The sequence below is a fragment of the Lactuca serriola genome, chromosome 4 (assembly GCF_051521515.1).
Source record: "Lactuca serriola cultivar US96UC23 chromosome 4, Lser_US96UC23_V15, whole genome shotgun sequence".
Classification (NCBI taxonomy): Eukaryota; Viridiplantae; Streptophyta; class Magnoliopsida; order Asterales; family Asteraceae; genus Lactuca; species Lactuca serriola.
The window spans coordinates 345,914,431-345,934,154 of NC_136411.1; the positions used below are offsets into that span (position 1 = coordinate 345,914,431).

The 19,724-nt window shown below is 33.6% G+C and overlaps 1 pseudogene; it reads right to left on the bottom strand.

Annotated features, from left to right (window-relative positions):
- Nucleotides 1-16,686: 16,686 nt before the first annotated feature.
- LOC145097546 (receptor-like protein kinase FERONIA pseudogene) lies at nucleotides 16,687-19,454 on the bottom strand (annotated as a pseudogene).
- Between the last annotated feature and the right edge of the window lie 270 nt (nucleotides 19,455-19,724).

The window sequence follows — 19,724 nt, forward strand, 5'->3', positions numbered from 1 at the left end:
TTATGTGTGACGGGAAAAAAAATTGTGCAACTCCTATTACTAATTCTTGCGTCCGCCCCTGATGAACATTTCTTTACTCTTCACCAAAAAAAAAAAGATGATAACATGTTGGAATATTGTATCTAGAATATAATAATTAAGAGCTATAATCTGATTCCAAAATCATTTTTTAAGCCACGTTACTTTTCATTAAGGGATCTGGACTACAGAAAATAGACCTTAGAACCGATGCTATAAAAGGCATTATGTATTATGTATAACCTTTTGGGGAATAAAAGGAGATATCAGTATGTAGAAACCCATTAAAAGGCGTATGGAAACTAGATTTCGAACAATAACAGAAGCAAGGCACATGAACCCTAGATTATGAATAATCAAAAACAATTAGTTACCTTATGAACCCTAGATTCCAATGTAACATTCAAGAAAACAACTAATCGCCCACAAGGATATCTTAATACTTGAAATTGAAGATGATAGGGTCGATAAATGGCGATGGTGACAGAATATAATGATGGGATTGGAAAATAACCATGGAATTGAGAGAGTGGTTTAATTGAAGAAAATATGTTCCGTGCGGTGTTAAGAAACTGCAGAGACGATCAGGCTCCGACAATGTTGGGCTGGGGAGGGGGGCTAAAGACTGCGATGACTCGCATTATGGGGGAAGCAGTGAAATCAAAAGGAAATGTTGTATATGATTTTTTTGGTTATAAGGGGGCATAAATAGATATTTAAATAGGTTTGTTAATGGAGTGGGTTTTGACCCTGATCTGATCCAAACCCTTAACAATTATACGGGTTTGGAGCATAGTTTTTGATCATTTTACCCGTTAACGATCCGTACCCGCTAACCCTTTTATTAAAAGGGTCGGGTATGGATCATCACTGATCCGCTCCATTTATAACCCACCCCATATAAATTTTAGAATTATACATTTATATTTTATACTGCCTAACTTTTATTGTAAATTCCAATCGAAAGTCCAAAGAGAAAAGGCCAAAGACTAAACTATTTATACATAGGACTCGGAGACTCAACTTCTAGACTTCCAGTCTTATTCCAAGAATCATGATGACATTTTATTTATATTTCATCATGTAATCACCAATTTCATTTATAAATCAATAAATTCATTTATAAACTGGAAGAAAGTTTGTAATTGTTATTCTCCATCAACGCAATCGAGGGTCCAAACCCAATTGAAAGTAACTACAATAATGGTTTTAATTCCAATCGAAAGTCTTCATGTACATAATGTGTTTTCTAAATCAACATTTGTTTTATTTAAAAAAAATGTGATTTTATGATTTAAGTAAAATGTATTTGATTATTCAAAAAACCTACGGGTTACGGGGCCAGTTTAGATATCCACTGATTCGGTGGATAAGGGTATGAGTTTGATTATTCAAAACCCTACGGGTTATGGAGCGGGTTTTTGGAATTTGTTAAAAGGGTTTGGATCAAGGTCGATTCACTCCAAACCCGCCTCATTGTCAGATCTATATCTAAAGAATTGCGGGAGATTTGAGAGGGAAACTATATGATGAATAAATGAAAGAAAATATAAAGATGGAAAAATAAAACAATTTATATTTATTTTTAATTCTTTATTTTTTCAACTATTTATGCCCTTTTGATTTAAACAAAAAAAATTTTGCTTGTCTTATATTTTTAATGAATATTAAGTTTATATGTTGCACAAATAGTCAAGGAAAAATAATCAAAATGACATATATATATATATATATATATATATATATATATATATATATATATATATATATATATATATATATATAGTTAAGGGAAAATACAAATCGAGTCATTTTTGTTAATTACTTATCAAAAAATAGTCAAAAAATAATACTTAGTCAAAAATATCCCTTAAAGCCGTAGTCAACTTATGGTTGACTACGGTCAACGTCGTTGACTACTATTTTATGCCGAAAAGTATTGTTTCGTGCTAATGGGCTACTATTCCACATGCCCGTTTACTTATTCGTGTCCCATTAACCCAAAGTATATAGTGATTTTTTTTTTCAAATTAAGTCATTTTTTCTATTGTTTTCTTTGGTTTGACTACTTTTTTCTCTTAATGGAGCACCCGAAGAACAACCAGGTTTGTCTACTTTTCATCAAAATTTTACCATGTTTGTAATTAGGAGTAGGTTTTGTATATGTGGTTAAATTTTTTTTGAAAAATATCAAATATATATATATATATATATATATATATATATATATATATATATATATATATATATATATATATATATATATATATATATATATATATATATATATAACTGTAAGTTTTATACGAAACCTACAGTGTATAAGTGCCCAATGCACAGATTGTGCACTGCCGACTTGTACACCTATGGTTACGTATGAACCGTACGAAATATATTTTTTTCGTTTTTTTTTTTAAATCGATTCAATAGCATCAGAACATTATTTATTTTGTAGTCGTATAATTTATTTATTTATTTTTTTAAAAAGGAAACTGTAGGTTTCCCTAAAAATACGGTTTTTTATTTAATAAAAAAAATTATAACTAATAAACATTTTTATCCCCTTGTATGTATCTTATGATTTTTTGTTGGGAAAAAAATCGTAGGTTTCCTAAAACCTATGGTTTTATGTATATTCTTTTCATTTTTCTTAAAAAAAATATATTTTTAAACGTATTTTTAAGGATTGTATCCCTTTGTATGTATGTTATGATTCAATGTTTGCATGTTGTTAAAAATGATTTTATTTTCTATGTCTCAATTATAGCCTACAATAACAATGTACTATCGATTTGAAAATGTTTTTATGTTTATAATGTATAGATACTTTGAAGTATACTGTATTGATAAAATAACATTGTATTTTGGTACTTTTGGGTTTGTTATAAAATATGTTATTGTCACACCATTTTCAAAGTACAATGCTAAATTTGGTATAGTAGTAGTATAGAAAATACAAAAAAAAAATGTAGTCAACTATTTTGCTTTGGTATTTTATACAAAATAAATAGAATATATGAAATGATTAAGTCATATATTGTGTGTTTTCTCTAATTGTTTCTCAGTTTTTTTTCTTTTATAAAAAATTATTTAACCTTAATGTTTATTTAATTTTGTAGCTTCCAAACAAAACGATAATGAGTCACTTATCTATCAAAGCTTCATGCTATAAATTGTATGAAGTTTTGAGTCGCCTGAACAGATGCATGCACGATCTTTTTTTTAACCACTAGTTTCGGTTACTTTTTGGACCTACCAGCTCAGTCCGGAGACGGACTTCTTATCTAAGGACTAAAACATACCCTAGCTTGTTGGGTATGTTTAAGAAATTTGAGGATCATATGTCCAACCATCCAACAAAAGCGATTGTGTACACACTATCGGGTTTTGTTATTCCTTTGAAGGTATATTTAAGTAATTAAAAAATATATTTAATAATTTATCAGTTTTTTCTTTTAAATTTTAGTTAGTGCTAACACTTATAAATTAACGTATATTTATTACAAGATATGGATATGGGAGATGTTCCCAGTAATTCGGGGAAATGCTGCGATACGACGCAATTATTTATATCCTCGTATGTTGCGCTGGTTTCATATTAGGAGGTTAACTTGGGTGAAAGCTTGAGATGTTTTCGATGTTGATCAGGACCAGGCGCATCAACCGTAAAAAAAGATGATTGCCTTAGATGGAAGTCCTCTACTCCACATTATTTGTCATATATTTACTAGTCTGAATTGTGAATTGTCTGAAGTCCCTTCTTCTGTACGCTACAACTTTAGAAATGATGTAAGTAAATTTGTAAAAGCAGAATATAGTATAATAAAAATTTTCAACTAGTATTGATATATGAAATAATTTATGTACGGGGTCTCTTCGTCTCATACATCCTGTGGAAACAACCAATCTTCCAAGTCTACGGTGGGAACTCATATGGTGGGAATTAACAAAAAAAAAACTGCGCGAGAAACAATGGCAACACTTGAATCTTTGGAGGAAGAAATCTGAGGATTGAAAAATAAAGGTGGAACTCGAGACGGTGATGATTTTGAAGACTTTTTTAACGAAGCTTTTGAGGTATTACTATCAATTTAAATATATATGATGCATTATTTAAATTTTTATCGAACCTTTTTATTAATTTTTTTTCTTTAAATGTAGGGGAATGAGAATGTGGGTGGTAGTCCATAGAAATCAAATCGAGTAAACGAGGATGAAGATGTTGATAATCCACCATTGTTTGATTCTAGAAAGCAAATAGAAATCGTGAAGGAGGTTATAATTTTTTTTTTGTATATTAAACTTTTTATTTTATTAAAGTATATTAAAAAAAAGTATATTTTTTTTGTAGAAGAAGAAGAAGAAAAAGAAGGTTGTTGCTAGCGAGATTGTAGATGCGGAAAATCATATACCCGGGCCTCGTGTAGTGAAACAAAGTCGTCCGGTTAGGCAATTGAAACCTTCTCGATATCTTAGCTCTCCATACGTTTCGGTAAGTATGTTAAAAATCATATTTACTATAATTTTATTACTATATGGATAGTTATTGACTACGTATATAATGTAGGTTCAAAATGCCCCCCGATATCGTACATGTGGGGTAATACACAATGAACCACCACCCCCCGTATTTGTCAGCGATCCCCGACACTTTTATTGGAGCCGTATCTCAATCCGGGTTGTAACGCCCCTGTTCTATACATGGGAAACAAACCGACTTTTTTTTTGAAACATCGGTTATATAATTAAAAAATGGAAGCAAAGTTTTGGGATTTGCTTTTTTATGCAAGTGAATTGGGATTTTTAGATGAAGCGGTATGAAGACATTCCTTTATATTTAAAATTTAAATAATTTATAAGCTACTTATGTTTAAATTAAATTTAAATGCAGCATGTTGACATATGGGGAAGGCGTTTGAATGAGCGGAGACCGAACGATGCTCGATGGACAATCACGCCATCATCATTTTTTGGTGCATTTGAGATGTTCCAGTGGGCAGGAAGTGCAACAGGAAATCCGTTAGACCCATTGGATGAATGTAAATCTTGGCTAGAAGTTGACCGTGTAAGTAAAGAAATAATATATATATATATATATATATATATATATATATATATATATATATATTATAGTCACATTAACTGTCATATTACACTAATTAAACGATGTTATTAATTGCAACAGTTGTGTGTTAAAACAGGTTGATTTTCCAATATGCATCAACTCACATCATTGTGTACTTGGCGAGTTATGGATGGCCACGCTGTCGTTGATTTTGTACGACAGCCTCCGGTCATTTGGCACCGTGAAGATTATTGATTTTGTGCGGTTTAAAGAGCTTTCAGGCCGCATTCTGCTGGAAATTGGCTATTGGAACCACATTGGTTTGCCTGTTCAGAAAGCATCCATCACTGTTATGGATGTTACGGACGTGCCCTAACAAGAAGGGATGTTTGGAGAGTGCGGTGTATTTATGTTGATGTTCATGGAGCTGCTTGTTTCAAGTCGACCGATTGGTATATCAATGGCACCTATTGTTGCTGCTACCCAGTTTCGCTATAGGATGACTATGATATATTATGGATCTTCTACACAGACAATTTTTAGTTATTCCGAGTTTTATGTTTTTAGTGACATTCAATGTGTACTGTTTCATGACGATTGGTAAACAAAATGTCCCCTAATTATTAAACATAAACAAACTAGCAATAGAATAGTACATATTATATAGATTAATCATAATAAACAAGCAAATATAAAATTATTACATAGATAAACTGATAAATAATGCATAAACTTACTACTTGATTAATCAATAATTATTAAATTCAAACATCTGGAAAATCATTTAGATTAACATCTTCTTTGTTGGCATAGTCTATTGCATCTCGTACCCAAATCCTTGCAGTTTTTATGTCACATTCATTGTCTTGAACCGACCTCATTTTAGACCAAATATCGGCTAGTAAGTTTTCCAATCGTTTCCTATCTTCTTCAACGCCTTTAATCTCGTTCTTGATCTCTTCTTCTTTTATTAACATTTGCAATCGCTTCTCTTGTGGCATCAACCACCATTTTTCTTGAGAGGTGGACATGATTGTATGTGCATGAGGTTATAGATTAACTACTAATTTATGATTTGAAAATCTAGACGCATACATTTAAGTCTCTATATATAATTGACAAAATAACTATTTTTTATTGGCTTTGACTACTGTTAAAAAATTTTTGACTACTATATTAGGTGTTTTCATATTGTACCAAGGCATTATTCTAATTTGACTACATTCTTATAGGATTTGACTACTGTCTACTAACCATTGTCTGACAAAAAAGTAGACAAGTTTAGCAAAACTAGTTTTTATATTTTACAAAAGATATTTTTTAACAAAATAATTGTCAAAAAACAACTCTACATTTTATAAACAATATAATTGTTAAAATAATTCTACATCTTATAAACGATCTTTTTAATACATCCTGGTATCATGGATGGGGGAGATCTCCTCCCCACCGACGTTTAACCGGTAAATATTCTCGAGACACGTGTCCTCTGAGATGACTGGTCCAGAATATATTGAGCTACGTATTTCACCTTTTTTGATTTATAATATAAGTTTTCAGGTTGTGAAACAATTTCGATACCATTAATGAAGGCATATGATTCGGGTGATGGGGTGAATGTGATGTTTATGGTTTGGGTGTGGTTTACATAGATAATGAATTCTTTTAAAAAGTGGGGAACCTTATTGGAATGGGTGATTCTGGGTCGCAAGTAGGACGAGGTTTGGAAAGCGTTGAAGTTGGATAAGAGAGAGTAACCGTTGCATGATACCGAAAAGAAAGATTGGTCGGCGTTGTGGTGGGAGTAGGTGGCGGGGTAGAAATAGAGGCGGAGGAATTTGGGGCCGTTGGTCACTGGAAAAGTGTAGGTGAATGATGTATTGAAGATTCGTGCAGTGGAGTACGGGATTTCCGGGACGGAAGGGTCGTGGTTGTTCGGGGCGGATGTGAAGGAGGGGGTGGTGGAGGGCATGAATTCGGAACGTTCATCAGTGTCCCATTTCCGGTCAGTAGTGGCAGTTGCACCACCGCAGTTGAGGAGGAAGTAGTCGGTGGGCTTGTATGGTTGGGCGGTGGTCGTTGTGGAGAAGAGGAGGAGGAAAGAAAAGAGTGGTAAAGGGAAGGGGAACATGGTGGTTGATAGGTTTACGTTCTTGTTTAGTGAGATCCTTTAATATTTATGCTCTTTTATAAATTATAAAAGTAGTTAGGGTTATACAGATAAAAAGATTGTTTCCTTGATAATGAAAAGTCTTCGTTATCGCCATTTGCCACTAGCCCAGTAGGAAGCATTTTGCACCATGGAAGGTTTACCTATTTTGCACCACGAAATGTGTAACGTGCTTATGTGAACTTTTGTTAATTTGTAATGTTATTAATTGAATATGCTTCAACAAACAAGCACATATATACTATGAATTATTTATCAACTTTATAACTGAAAATTAATCTTCTAACGGAGCATAAACAAACACACTAAAAGCGATAGTACCTGTTGCAATGAGCGTTGTATCCATAATGTTGTTTTCATATATGAAAGGTGCGAGATAATTGAAGATACAATATCAAAAAAGTTGTCCATAATATTAAAGGTTTTTGTAAAAGAAAAAGTTAGAGAAAACATTTAAAGGGTTCCAGATGACCAAACACAAATATTTCTAAGTCCATGCAGGCTTCCAACAACCATTCCAATCACTACTTTGGATCAAGAGAGCGACATGCAACCCGTATGTTAGAGGTTTAAATGTGATTTCAGACAAGGTTTATACCAAAAATGTTAGTTAATTTGATCATAGATGAAAGAAAGTAAAATAATTCATATACTTGAGTAAAATTTGATAACAGAATTGACTCTAATTTATCAACTTGTTTAATCAAGTATATAATAGAGAAATTTATAAGTAGAATGTGTTATCTTGCGTGCAAAAGGTTTACAAAGAAAAGAATTTGAGATCTTATCCATAAATACATTTTATTTTGAAAGAGACACTACAATGAACATTTCTTTACTCTTCCCCCCCAAAAAAAAAATAGATGATAACATGTTGGAATATGGTATCTAGAATATAATAATTAAGAGCTTTAATCTTATTCCAAAATCATTTTTTAAAGCCACGTTTCTTTTCATTAAGGGATCTGGACTGCAGAAAAATAGACCTCATAACCGATGCTATAGAAGGCATTTTGTATAACCTTTTGCGAAATAAAAGGAGATATCGGTATGTAGAAACCCATTAAAAGGTGTATAGAAACTAGATTTCGAACAATAACAGAAGTAAAGCACATGAACCCTAGATTATGAATAATCAAAAACAATTTTTTACCTTATGAACCCTAGATTCCAATCTAAAAATCAAGAAAACAGCTAATCGCTCACAAGGATATCTCAGTACTTGAAATTGACGATGATAGGGTCGATAAATGGTGATGGTGACAGAATATAACGATGGGATTGGAAAATAACGATGGAATTGAGAGAGTGGTTTAATTGACGGAAATATATTCCTTGCGGTGTTAAGAAACTACAGAGATGATCATGCTCCGAGAATGTTGGGGCCTGAAGACTGCGATGACTCGCATTATGGGGGAAGCAGTGAAATCAAAAGGAAATATTGTATATGATTGTTTTGGTTTTGAGGGGGCATAAATAGATATCTAAAGAAATTTCGGGAGATTTGAGAGGGAAACTATATGATGAATAAATCAAAGAAAAAATAAAGATGGAAAAATAAAACAATTTATATTTGTTTTTAATTCTTTATTTTTTCAACTTTTTATGCCCTTTTATTTAAACAAACTCAATTTTGCTTGTCTTATATTTTTAATGAATATTAAGTTTATATGTTGCATATACAATCAAGAAAAAAATAATCAAAAAGACATATATAATTAGGGGAAAATACAAATCTAGCCATTTTTGTTAATTACTTATCAAAAAATAGCATAAAAATAATACTTAGCCAAAAATAGCCCTTAAAACCTAGTCAACTTTTTGTTGACTACGGTCAACATCGTTGAGTACTATTTTATGCCGAAAAATACTGTTTCGTGCTAATGGGCTACTGTTTCACGGGTCTGTTTACTTTTTCGTGTCCCATTAGCCTATAGTATATAATGAATTTTTTTTCAAATTAGGTCATTTTTTCTATTGTTTTCTTTGGTTTGACTATTTTTTCTCTTAATGTAACACCCGAAGAACAATAAGGTTTCTCAATTTTTCATCAAAATTTTACCGTGTTTGTCATTAGGAGTAGATTTTGTATATGTGGTTAAATTTGTTTTGAAAAAATATAAAACCATAGGTTTCATACGAAACCTACGGTATACAAGTGCCCAATGCACAGATTGTGCAGTGTCGACTTGTACACCTATGGTTTCGTATGAACCATACGGAATATTTTTTTTTCATTTTTTTTAAATCGATTCAATAGCATCGGAACTTTATTTATTTTGTAGTTGTATAATTTTTTTTAAAAAAAAAAATTGTAGGTTTCCCTAAAAATATTATTTTATTTTAATAAAAAAAATTATAATTAATAAACATTTGTATCCCCTTATATGTATCTTATGATTTTTTTTTGGAAAAAAAAAACGTAGGTTTCCTAAAACCTATGGTTATATATATATATATATATATATATATATATATATATATATATATATATATATATATATATATATATGTATTCATTTTTCTTCAAAAAAAATATTTTCAACATATTTTTTAAGGATTGTATCCCTTTGTATGTATGTTATGATTCAATGTTTGCATGTTGTTAAAAATGATGTTATTTTCTATGTCTCAATTATAGCCTACAATAGCAATGTATTATCGATTTGAAATTTTTTTATGTTTATAATGTGTAGATACTTTGAAGTATACTATATTGATAAAATAACATTATGTTTTGGTACTTTCGGGTTTGTTATAAAATATGTTATTGTCACACCATTTTTCAAAGTACAATGCTAAATTTGGTATACTAGTAGTATAGAAAATACAAAAAAAATGTAGTCAATTAATTTCCTTTGGTATTTTATACAAAGTAAATAGAATATATGAAATGATTAAATCTTATACTATGTGCTTTCTCTAATTGTTTATCAGTTTTTTTTCTTTTATAAAAATTTATTTAACCTTAATTTTTATTTAATTTTGTAGCTTCCAAATAAAACGATGATGGGTCACTTATCTGTCAAAGCTTCATGCCATAAATTGCATGAAGTTTTGGGTCGCTTGAACGGACCCGTGCACGATCTTTTTTTAACAACTAACTTCGGTTACTTGTTGGACCTAGCAGCTTAGTCCGGAGACGGACTTCCTATTCATGGGTTGTTACTATATATGTTGCGTCCTACTGCTGAAACAGACGCCGCTGAACGTCTATATTTTAGGTTTTCTGGACGTACACTGTCATATGGGCCGGAGGAGTTTTGTCTTGTGACTGGACTTTACATGGGCCGGTGTCCTACATCAAGGATTGAATTTTCAACCATGTATAAACACGGATATGGTGTAAATACATTTCGGTCCAGAGTCTTCCTATATCGCACATACACTTCTTTAGTTGTAAAAGATTTAGAGCTCCTTATCTTGAATCAATGCTTCAATGACATATCGGCTCACGACGGTGTCCGTGCCATTTTGTTATATATCCTCAATCAAGATTTTTTGGGAAATGAGCTTAATGATAAAGTCACTAAGGAATTTTTGTGGGTAGTGGAGAACATGGATCAATGGAAAAGGTATTTGTCAATTTAATATTTATAATAAAATACTAATTTTTATACGTTTAACTAATACTTTTTTTGTAATATAGGTTCTTGTGGGGGAATTATCTATGGACTAAAACATACCCTAGATTGTCGGGTATGTTTAAGAAATTTGAGGATCATATGTCCAACCATCCAACAAAAGTGATTGTGTACACAACGGGTTTTGTTATTCCTTTGAAGGTATATTTAAGTAATTAAAAAATATATTTAATAATTTATTGGTTTTTATTTTTATTTTTTAAAATTTTAATTAGTGCTAACACTTATAAAGTAACATACATTTATTACAAGATATGGATATGGGAGATGTTCAGAGTAATCTGGAGAAATGTTGTGATACGACGCAATTATTTATATCCTCGTATATTGCGTTGGATTCATATTAGGAGGTTAACTTGGGCGAAAGTTTGCGATGTTTTCGATCTTGATCAGGACGAGGCGCATCAACCGGAAAAAAAAGATGATTGCCTTAGATTCCGAGTCGTCTACTCTACATTCTTTGTCATATATTACTAGTCTGAATTGTGAATCGTCTGAAGTCCCTTCTTCTGTATGCTACAACTTTAGAAATGATGTAAGTAAATTTGTAAAAGTAGAATGTAGTATAATAAAAATTTTCAACTAGTATTGATATATGAAATAATTTATGTAGGGGGCATCTTCGTCTCATACATCCTGTGGAAACAGCCAATCTTCCAAGTCTACCGAGTGAACTTATATGGTGGGAATTAACAAAAAAAACCGCACGAGAAATAATGACAAGACTTGAATCTTTGGAGGAAGAAATCCGAGGATTGAAAAATACAGGTGGAACTCGAGAAGGTGATGATTTGGAAAACTTTTTTAACGAAACTTTTGAGGTATTACTATCAATTTATATATATATATATATATATATATATATATATATATATATATATATACACACACACACACACACGATGTATTATTTAATTTTTTATCGAAGCTTTTTTATTAATTGTTTTTTCTTTTAATGTAGGGGAATGATAATGTGGGTGGTAGTCCACAGAAATGAAATTGAGCAAACGAGGACGAAGATCTTGATAATCCACCATTGTTTGATTCTAGAAAACAAATAGAAATCATGAAGGAGGTTATATTTTTTTTTGTATATTAAACTTTTTATTTTATTAAAGTATATTAAAAAATAAGATTTTTTTGTAGAAGAAGAAGAAAAAGTAGGTTGTTGCTAGCGAGATTGTGGATGCGGAAAATCATATACTCGAGCCTCATGTTGTGAAACAAAGTTGTCCAGTTAGGCAATTGAAACCTTCTTAATATTTTAGCTCTCCATACGTTTCGGTAAGTATGTTAAAAATCATATTTACTATAATTTTATTACTATATGGATAATTATTGACTACGTATATAATATAGGTTCAAAATGTCCCCCAATATCGTACTGGTGGGGTAATACACAATGAACCACCACCTACTGTATTTGTCAGCGATCCCCCGGCACTTTTATTGGAGCCGTATGTCAATTCGGGTTGTAACGCCCCTGTTCTATACATGGGTAACAAACCGGCTGTTTTTTTTTTTTTTTTTGAAACATCGGTTATACAATGAAAAAATAGAAGCAAAGTTTTGGGATTTGCTTTTTTATGCAAGTGAATTGGGATTTTTAGATGAAGTGGTATGAAGACATTTCTTTATATTTAAAATTTAAATAATTTATAAGCTACTTATGTTTAAATTAAATTTAAATGCAGCATGTTGGCATATGGAGAAGGCTTTTGAATGAGCGGAGACCGAATGATGTTCGATGGAAAATCACGCCATCATCATTTTTTGGTGCATTTGGGATGTTCCAGTGGAGAGGAAGTGCAACGGGAAATCCGTTTGAATCATTGAATGGATGTAAATCTTGGCTAGAAGTTGACCGTGTAAGTAACGAAATCCGTTTGAACCATTGCAACGATTGTGTGTTAAAACAGGTTTAGTTTCCAATATGCATCAACCCACATCATTGGGTACTTGGCGAGTTATGGATGGACACGCTATTGTTTACTTTGTACGACAACTCCGATCATTTGGCACCGTGAAGATTATTGATTTTGTGTGGTTTGAAGAGCTTATGGACCGCATTATGCTGGAAATTGGCTATTGGAACCACATGGGTTTGCCTATTCTGAAAGCATCCATCATTGTTACGGATGTTACGAACGTGCCCCAACAAGAAGGGATGTTTGGAGAGTGCGGTGTGTTTATGCTGATGTTCATGGAGCAGCTTGTTTCAGATCGACCGATTGGTATATGGATTGCACCTGTTGTTACTGCTACTCAGTTTCGCTATAAGATGACCATGATATATTATGGATCTTCTACACAGACAATTTTTAGTTAGTCCGAGTTGTATGTTATTAGTGACATTCAATGTGTATTGTTTCATGACGATTGGTTAACAAAATGTCCCTTAATTATTAAACGTAAACAAACTAGCAAGAAAATAGTATATATTATATAGATTAATCATAATAAACAAGAAAGTATAAAACTTATTACATAGATAAACTCATAAATAATGCATAAACTTACTACTTGATAAATCAATAATTATTAAGTTCAAACATCTGGAAAATCATTTGGAAATTTTGATTTTTCTTGAATCACCCAGTCGTAATTTTTTGTATGTTTTTAAAAATCTTTTTCATTTTAATATCTTATTTGTTGGCAAAGTCTATTGCAACTCGTACCCAAATCCTTGCAGTTTTTATGTCGCTTTCGTTGTCTTCAACCGACCTCATTTTAAACCAAATATCAGCTTGTAAGTAATCCAACCGTTTCCTATATTCTTCAAAACCTTTAATCTCGTTTTTGATCTCTTCTTCTTTTATTAACATTTGCAATCGCTTCTCTTGTGGCATCAAACACCATTTTTCTTGAGAGGTGGACATTATTGTTTGTGTATGAGGGTTATAGATTAACCACTAATATATGATTTGTAAATCTCAAACACATACATTTAAGTCTCAATATATAATTAACAAAATAACTACTTTTTATAGGCTTTGACTACTGTCAAATAACTTTTGACTATTATATTAGGTGTTGTCACATCGTACAAAGACATTATTCTAATTTGACTATATTTTTAAACAATTAGAATACTATCTATTAGCCATTGCCTGACAAAAAAATAGTCATGTTTAGCAAAACTAGTTTTTATATTTTACAAAAAAAAAAAAAATTAACAAAATATTTGTCAAAAAAACAACTCCACATTTTATAAACAATATAATTGTTAAAATAATTCTAGATCTTATAAACGATCTTTTTAATACTCTATATCACAAAAAGAATACAATTTATTTATTTATTTTTTATTTTCTTAAAGTCTAATGTTTTGAATTCTCAAAAATTTATAACAAAATAATTGTTAAAATAATTCTACATCTTATAAAAAAAATGTAAAGTTGCTACCTTAGGGCTAAGATACCACATAAAGTTGCTACCTTTACATCCATGCAAGGCATTAAGGGGCTAAAACACTCAAGTAAAGCTTATTATGGGACTTAGGGAATAAAGGAGGGCTATTACTTGATACAGTTGGCAATTTAAGTCCATGAAGGCCCCGAGATGTCCAAATCTGAAACCCTAGCCTCATATCATGCTCAAATCCAAGAAGGGTCCCAAACTAACCCAATAATGGCCATAAACTTTCAAAATGAGAGATCTAGTAAAAGGGATGATCAAAATATCGACTTTATACCTTCAAATAACTGCAACAAAACTAAGAATCTCGGATATAAAGCTTCTCCGGTCAACTATGCACTACCAACTTCACACTTCTCAAGAAAAGCACCAGAGAACACTCTTTAAACTCTCACACACAAAATGGAAGAAGTGGCCTAATTTAGGGTTTCTTTGGACTCAACGGACAATGAGGGAGGCTAATAATTAGAGTTAAGTCCTTTAAATAGGATGCAAACCCTAAAAATTAGGTTTTTCATGTTCAACTCTCAACTCATCGAGTTGGAGCCTTCAAACTTGTCGTGTAGGTCCTATATAAGTCATGGCGATTAAAACTCTACACGACGAGTTAGAGCCTTCCAACTCGTCGATTTATCCTAAAAATATAAATATATAAGCTTAAACTTCATGCGTGAAGATTGGGATGTTACAACATGCATGTATAAGATCGAATTAGAAGCCGATTCGACGACAAATCCAGGGTTCAGGGATTCTAAAGGGGCAACGCCCCTTTGGTAGGGTCTAAGGGTAATGGCCTTAGCAGGGTCCAAAGGGCAGAGCCCCTGCCAAAAAATCTTTGAATTTTACATATGGGAACATAATGAGAATAATGAATTCTTGAGGGTGATTATGGTAAAACGAACGAAATTCGTCAGTTTTCGAAACCCTAAATCCTCATTAAATTCCAGATTTCCCTGACTTGCTTCCAGAGCAACCCATGACTGCCTATCCTAAGAGGCAAGCCCTAAATCTTGTTTATTATATAAATGGCTCTTCTCTTTGAGAAGAGGAGGCAACTTTTAGCTCTCTTTTCTTTAGATGAACATAAAACCCTTCTAGCAAATTGTCTTACGATTTTCGTGCCTAGATTCGTAAGTGTCCTTTTGGACTACCCTAGGTTTAATTTCTTGCAACCCAACCATAAGGGTTGAAATATCAGTTCGAAAAGTGTTCACATGATCCAAGGGGTATCCGGATCTCCCACATAAACCCTAATTCTTCCAACAATTTCTATATATTTTTTGATGAGAGGCAAGCAATGAAGATGCTATTAAAGCAATCAATGGAACAGATTTCAAAGGAGGGAGCTTGAAGGTGGTCCAGGCATGGACTAAGGTAATGATTGTTCCTCCTTGTCCATAAAAGTTCTTGGTTTTTTTTGTGGGAGCAAAATATCTGTTAGAACCGTATCGAATCAATTATCTAATTCAGTTTGGTTCTCTGTTCCTCCATATCCATAAATTCGATTCTTGGTTTTCTAGTTTGGTTTGGTTCTAGAATCGAGCTCACCTCTAACTTTTACTGCCATTTGTGGTGATATCTATTATGTTAGTTTTTCCAGAACAACCCCATTGATGTCATCATCTGTAACCTATTTTGCATATCTAAAGTAAACCATTGTGAGTTACCGTTCGGATCACTTGATTATACAAAGATTCTTGTAAATGAAATAAATCAGTTCCATTTGGCTCGACCCCAAATTAAAACACATACCTTCATCCTGTTCTTTTTTTTTTTTTTTTTAACAAATTAACCAATTAACCACTGTTATTGTAAGTTTGAGACGTTTGATGCACAAGGATGTACATGAATTCAATCATACGATTTGGGAGGATAGGTGGTTCTCTTAAATGGTGCTCCAACAAGAGCATTGTCAACTCACTATTCATAACATTATGGATATTGAATCACAAAAGTGTATAAAGCTGAATTCATTTAAAATAAATGAAGCATACCATAAACGAACTAATGAAATGAAAGTATGATGTTGTTATGGATATGCATCCCTTTTTGGTGATACGAACAGGAAACAAGATGTTAGAGCCATGGAGATTGAGAAAGTAAATGGCTTGTCTTTTTGTAAGTACTCCAAATTCTTATGTATTTTGTATAATTAAATAGTTGAATAATTACGATGCCATTAATTAACTTTTACCGAAAACACCCATTATCCATGTATGAGATGGTAAAAGTGAAAGGAGTCATCCAAATGACATAAGTGTCCACTGCTTGACTTCATTCAATTGGTAAAAGTGAAAGGAGTCATCCAAATGACATAACTATTGCACCATTTGACTTCATTCAATTGGTAAAAGTAAAGGGAGTCACCCAAATGACATAACGGTTGCACTGTTTGACTTTATTCAATGATAACTAGTGGACATTTGTACATGAATCCAAATAACACATAATTTAGTCACACGATTAATAAAATCAAAATCCACTCTAGCATCAAATTAATTGATAAATAGTAATCCAAACATAAATTACCATACTACCCCTGACCTTCATCGGGGTAAAACCGTTTCCGACACTAATCCTTCACGACTGCTGCTATTGGTCGACACCAATCCATGTTGTATTCCCACTCCAGTCGACCCCTCAAACTCATACTCCTCATTTACACTCACGTCCTCTCCTTTCACAGGAAACATATATTCTTGATTTCCCGACATGCCACCTATCAACTCACCCACCATACCACCTCTCTTCTCAGCCGCTTCCTGTAACTGCAATGCAAACTCTAACCCCCAAACAACTTCATCCATCTTCGGACGTTTACTCCCTTTCATTCTTAAACAACTATTCGCAACCTCACCAAACTTCATCAAACAATTAGGAGCAATCTCATCACTTATTCTCTTATCAACTATCTCTTTCAACGTCCCCTTTCTATAGTTTAACCTACCCCATTCAGCCAAATTCACCTCTTCATCGGAAACACCTCGGTTTATGATCACTGGCCTCGAACACAACACCTCTAACAATACAACCCCAAAGGAGTACACATCAGATTTCTCTGTAAGTTGTTGCATTTTGTAATATTCAGGATCCATATACCCAAATGTCCCTTTCACAGCTGTACTAACATGATCTACCCCTTTCTCTTTTGGCCCTAACTTCGACAAACCAAAATCCGCCACTTTCGCCACCCAATTCTCATCGAGCAAAATATTAGTCGATTTCACATCGCGATGAATAATTGCACGATTTGCACCTGTGTGTAGATAATCCAACCCTTTTGCTGCACCAATGCAAATTTCTAGACGTCGTTTCCAAGGTAAATTAGGGTTGTTTCCTTTGTATAAATGATCTTGTAATGTCCCATGAGACATGTAATCATACACAAGAACCATTTCGCCCTCGTCGTCACAGTACCCAATTAAGGACACAAGTTGGACATGACGTAATTTTGACAGCAACCCAATTTCCATTTGGAATTCGTGGAAACCTTGCTTCGATAACGCGTTTAGTCGTTTGATAGCGACAGTTGTTGTAGCATTGTCGATGTACCCTTTGTACACCATCCCAAACCCTCCTCTCCCGATTATACAATTTTTATCAAATTCTCTGGTGGCATCTTTCACTTCCTTGATTGTAAACCGCCGGCACCTACCTAACGGAAGGCGGTTGTCTTTTGATATTTGTTCACTGGATGACTTGTTACCGGAGTGTTTCACTCGCTGGAAAACGATAAAACCTAAAGTTGACAACATGAGTATTAACGCTCCACCAATACCGCCTATTATGGCGGCATACGGCGGAGTTTTGTTTTTCACCGGAGATGACGGCGGCGGTACCATAGGGCGGAGCTCCGAGTCGCGGTCAGTGAGACTACCGTTCATGCTAAGCTTGAAAACTTCCAAACCGTTCAAAAAGGCATCATTGTATTCTTCGGTGTCATCAAGGTTCGGACCCATCGCGAGCCACAAATCTCGCTTTCTTCCACTACCATCAAAATCATACACAAATACGCCATAATCTTTAAACACAGGAAACCCAGTACCTTTAGTCCAGTAAAACAGACCAGCATACTGTTCAGCCGTTTGATTCGAAATAAAAATTTTAAATATCACCGCATATTTGCGCGTGTAATCTGGTATAATATTACAAAAGTGGAGCCTAAGGTTGTAATAAAACCCAGAATCAACCGGAAGCTGCCACGTCAGATTGCGATTTTCAGAAGTAGCACCCATGCTTCTTTGCGTAGCATAAACTGACTCAGGTGCGGTATATTTCGGTGTGTCAGCTGTGTAGACTATCGGAGTCTTGTTAACCTGGGTTACTGTTCGAGATGGGAACAAATATGGATCGTCTTGATCCCACGATCGATACATCCCGGTATCATGGATGGGAGAGATCTTCTCCCCACCCACGTTTAACCGGTAAATATTCTCGAGACACGTGTTCTCTGTGATCATGGGTCCAGAAAATAGACCGATGTATTTTATTTTTTTGGATTTATAATATAAGTATTCGGGTTGTGAAACAATTTCGATACCGTTAATGAAGGCATATGATTCGGGTGAGGGCGTGAAAGTGATGTTTATGGTTTGGGTGTGGTTTACATAGATAATGAATTCTTTTACAAAGTGGGGAAACTTATTGGAATGGGTACGTCTCGTTGGCAAGTAGGACGATGTTAGGAAAGCGTTGAAGTTGGATAAGAGAGAGTAACCGTTTGATGATACAGAAAAGAAAGATTGGTCTGCCTTGTAGTGGGAGTATGTAGCGGGGTAGAAATAGAGGCGGAGGAATTTAGGGCCCTTGGCCACCGGAAAAGTGTACGTGAATGATGTTTTGAAGATTCGTGCAGTGGAGTATGGGATTTCCGGGACAGAAGGATCGCGGTTGTTCGGGGTGGATTTGAAGGAGGTGGTGGTGGAGGGCATGAACTTGGAACGTTCATCGGTGTCCCATTTCCGGTCGGTAGTGGCGGTTGCACCACCGCAGTTGAGGAGGAAGTAGTCGGTGGGTTTGTATGGTTGGGCGGTGGTGGTGGTGGTGGTGGTGGAGAAGAGGAGGAGGAAAGGAAAGAGTAGTAAAGGGAATGTGAACATGGTGGTTGATAGGTTTACTTTCTTGTTTCGTGAGATCGTTTCTTATTAATGTTCTTTTATAAATTATAAAAGTAATTAGGATTATACAGATAAAAAGATTGTTTTCTTGATATTGAAAAGTCTTGGTCATCGCCATTTTCCACTAGCCAGTAGGAAGCATTTTGCACCATGGAATGTGTAATGCGCTTATCGGATCTTTTGTTAATTTATAATTTTATTAATTGTATATGCTGCTACAAACAAGTAAATATATGCTATGAATTATTTATCGACTTTATTACTGAAAATTAATCTTCTAACGGAGCATAAAC